General features: G+C 63.7%; 1 long non-coding RNA gene across 1 annotated transcript; it reads left to right on the forward strand.

Moving 5' to 3' along the window:
• Window positions 1-1,709: 1,709 nt before the first annotated feature.
• LOC140000367 (uncharacterized) lies at window positions 1,710-3,483 on the forward strand. Its single transcript, XR_011805510.1, has 3 exons — window positions 1,710-1,916; window positions 2,644-2,772; window positions 3,343-3,483. It is a non-coding gene; the product is annotated as an uncharacterized lncRNA (long non-coding RNA).
• The last annotated feature ends 727 nt before the right edge of the window (window positions 3,484-4,210 follow it).

A 4,210-nucleotide genomic window follows, 5' to 3' on the forward strand; every position in this document is an offset into this window, starting at 1 on the left:
ATGAGGTTGGGGTTGGGATTATGGGTGGGGTTGGGATTGGGATTGGGATTGGGGTTGGGGCTGGGGTTGGGGTTGGGATTGGGATTGGGATTGGGATTGGGATTGGGATTGGGGTTGGGGCAGGGGCTGGGGCTGGGGCTGGGATTGGGATTGGAATTGGAATTGGGGTTGGGGTTGAGGTCGGGGCAAGGCCTGGAATTGTGGTAGGGATTGGGATTGGGGTTGGAATTGGGATTAGGGTTGGGATTGGGATTGTGGTTGGGATGTGGATGGGGATGGGGTGAGGAGGGAGTAGGGGTTGGGATTGGAGTTGGAGTTGGGATTGGGAGGGGATGGGGATGGGATGGGGATGGGGGTGGTCTGAAATGGAATAGGGATTGGGATTGGGATTGGGATTGGGATTGGGATTGGGAGGGGATAGGGAAGGGAAGAGGAAGGGGAAAGGATTGGGGTGGGATGGGGATGGAGTAGGATGAGGTGGGATTGGGATGGGAACAGGATGAAATGGGATTGGGGTTAGGACCAGGACTAGGACTGGGATTGGGATTGGGATTGGGATTGGGATTGGGATTGGGGTTTTGGGGTTGGGATTGGAATTGGGGTTGGGATTGGGATTGGGGTTAGGACCAGGACTAGGACTGGGATTGGGATTGGAATTGGGGTTGGGATTGGAATTGGGGTTGGGATTGGGATTGGGGTTAGGACCAGGACTAGGACTGGGATTGGGATTGGGATTGGGATTAGGGTGACCGGTACCACCCCCCCGCCCCCCCCCCCCCCAGCCCACCAGGTGATCTCGGAGGCGCGGGGGCCATGTTACCGGGTGCTGCGGGAGGGGCGCTGCGCGCTGCCCACCCTGCGCAACATCACCCGCCAGATCTGCTGCTGCAGCCGCGTGGGCAAGGCCTGGGGGCCGGCGTGCCAGCGCTGCCCCCCCTTCGGCTCCGGTGAGCCCCCCCGGGACCCCCCCAACCCCTTGGGATCCCCCCAAAAAAAACCCTTTAGGGCGGACCCCCCCCAAAAAAAACAAAAACCCTTTGGGGAGCCTCCGTTTCATGGGATTTGCACCCAAAGCCACGGGCTCACCCTTTGGAGGGGGGTTTTTTTTGGGGGAGGGGGGTAATTTTTTTTGGGGGGGGGTCCATTTTGACACCCCCTCCCCCCCCTTCAATTGCAGAGGGGTTCAAGGAGATCTGCCCCGCCGGCCCCGGCTACCACTACTCGGCCTCCGACCTGCACTACAACACCCGCTACCTGGGCCAGGACCTGCCCCGTGTCCCCCTGGGGCGTCCCCGTGTCCCCTCCCCAGCTGGGACCGCCGCCCGTGAGCCCCTTGTCCCCCCGCTTTGTCCCCCCCCACCCCTCCCGGCTGCCAGGACCCCCCCTCACCCCATTGCTCTGCCCCACAGCTCGCTGGCGCCCCGGTCGGCCGCCCCCCAGCAGGTCACCGCCTGTCCCCGAGGTGCCACCGCGGGTCCCCAAGGTGCCACAACGCGTCCCTGAGGTGCCACCACGCGTCCCACACGTGCCACCGCGTGTCCCCGAGGTGCCACCACGGGTCCCCGATGTGCCACCACGTGTCCCCGAGGTGCCACAACGCATCCCCGAGGTACCACCACGTGTCCCCGAGGTGTCACCACATGTCCCTGATGTGCCACCACGTGTCCCTGAGGCACCACCGCATGTCCCTGAGGTGCCACATGTCCCCAAGGTTCCACAGCGGGTCCCTGAGGCGCCACAACGTGTCCCCGAGGTGCCACCAGACGTCCCCGAGGTGCCACAACGCGTCCCCGAGGTGCCACCGCGCATCCCCGAGGTGCCACCACCAGCCCCCGAGGTTGTCATCGTGCCTCGACCCACCCTGGGGCTGCTGGGACCCCTCCCCACGCCACCCGGCCCGGAGGGTCCGGCACCAGGTAGGGCTGGGGCACTTGTGCACGGCTGCACACGTGTGTGCACCGTTGCACGCATGCATGGTTGCAGATGTGCGCAGGGTTGCACTGTGTGCAGCTGTGTGCGTGCATTTTATTTTATTTTTTGCACGTGTGGTTACGCTCTGCGCCGTTGCACATACACATCTCAGCACAGGCGTGCAAGGTCACACGTGTGTGCATGTGGCTGTGCACTTGTGCATGGTTGCATGCTTGCATGGCTGCATGTGTGCAGTTGCATGTGCACGTGTGCTCAGTTACATGTGCAAGCAGTTACGTGTGCAATTTGCATTTATTCAGTCTCATTTGTGCACAGTTATAGGCGTGCACAGTTACACACGTGCGTGTTACACGTGTGCACACCATTGCAGGCTTGCCCAGCTGCATGCAGCTGCAGTAGCACGTGTGCATCTCATGCATGCACAGCTAAATATATTGTGCACGTGTGCACGGTTTGCATGCATGACTATTTGCACACGTGTGCACGGCTACATGCATGCCTGCTTACACACGTGTGCACAATGCCTACTTACACACGCCTACACGTGTGCATGTGTCCTGTATGCCTATTTGCACACATGTCCACAGTTGCATGCATGCTTGATTGCACACACGTGCACAGTGTGCATGCGTGCATGTTTGCACAGGTGTGCACAGCTGCACGCCTGCCCGTTTGCACACACATGTGTTACTCACGTGTGCCCGCTTGCAGCCGCCGGCAGCGTGTGCGAGCGGAACCCGCGGATCTGCGGCCCCGGGCGCTGCGTCCCGCGCCAGGGCGGCTACACCTGCCTGTGCCACCCCGGCTTCTGGCTCAGCACCCAGGGCACCCACTGCATCGGTGAGCGGCGCCCGGCCCCTCCCTGGGCACCCATGTCCCCGTGCACCCACCTCCCCCTGCACTCATTTCCCCGTGCGCCCATTTCCCTGTGCACCCACCTCCCTGTGCACCTGTTTCCCCATGCACCCACCTCCCCATGCACTCACCCGTTTCCCCGTGCACCTATTTCCCCGTGCAGCCACCCATTTCCTCATGCACCCATTTCCTCACGCACCCATTTCCTTCTGCACCCATTTCCCCATGCGCCCACCTCCCCATGTACCCACCCATTTCTCCGTGCACCCATTTCCCCATCTATCCACTTCCTTGTGCACCCACCTCCCCGTGCACCCACCTCTCCAAGCCCCAATTTCCCCCTGCCCCCATTTCCCCATGCACCCGTTTCCCCACGCACCCACCCATCTCTCCATGCCCCCACCTCCCCGTGCCCCCATTTCCCCCTGCCCCCATTTCCCCGCGCACCCACCTCCCCACTCCCCTCTCCCCCTTCCCTCCCACCCACCTCTCCATCCGTCCCCGCTCCTGTCCGTCCGTCTGTCCCCATTGCCGTCCGTCCCCCCGCCTGCCCAGACGTGGACGAGTGCCGGCGCAGCCCCCGGCCCTGCGCCCCCGGCCGCTGCGAGAACACGGTGGGGAGCTTCCGCTGCGTCTGCGGCCCCGGCTACCGGCCCGGCCCCGGCGGCACGGACTGCCAAGGTCAGCAGGGACGGGGGGGGGACAGAGGGGGACAATGGGGACAACGGGGATGGGGCTGAGGTGGCCGTGTCCCCGTAGATGTGGATGAATGCGCCCAGAGCCCCTCGCCCTGCGCCCAGAGCCGCTGCGAGAACTTGCCCGGTGGCTACCGCTGCGTCTGCCCGGCCGGCTACCAGGCCAGCACGCCCACGGGACAGTGCCAGGGTGAGCGGGGACACGGGGGTGTGGGGACACCGGGCTGTGGGGACACTGGGTGTGGGGACACCGGGGTGTGGGGACACCAAGGGTATGGGGACACCAAGGGTATGGGGACACCATCTGCGTGTTCAACACCCATGGGGTCATCGTTCATGGGGTCACCATCCATTGGGTCAGCAGCCATGGGGTCACCATGCCATAGTGTTGCCAGCCACGGGGTTAAACATCCATGGTGAACCCATCCATAACCTCCCAATACGTGGTGTCCCCATGCGTGGTGTCCCCATGCGTGGTGTCCCCATCCATGGAGTCCCCATCCATGGTGAACCCATCCATAACCTCCCAATACGTGGTGTCCCCATCTGTGGTGTCCCCATGCGTGGTGTCCCCGTCCGTGGTGCCACCACCCACGCCCTCCCCGCGGTGCCACCACCGCCGCCCCCTCTCCGTGCCGCGCAGACATCGACGAGTGCGAGAACCACCTGGCCTGCCCCGGCCAGGAGTGCGCCAACACGCCGGGCTCCTTCCAGTGCCGGCCGTGCCG

The sequence above is a fragment of the Anas platyrhynchos genome, chromosome 33 (assembly GCF_047663525.1).
Source record: "Anas platyrhynchos isolate ZD024472 breed Pekin duck chromosome 33, IASCAAS_PekinDuck_T2T, whole genome shotgun sequence".
Lineage (NCBI taxonomy): Eukaryota > Metazoa > Chordata > Aves > Anseriformes > Anatidae > Anas > Anas platyrhynchos.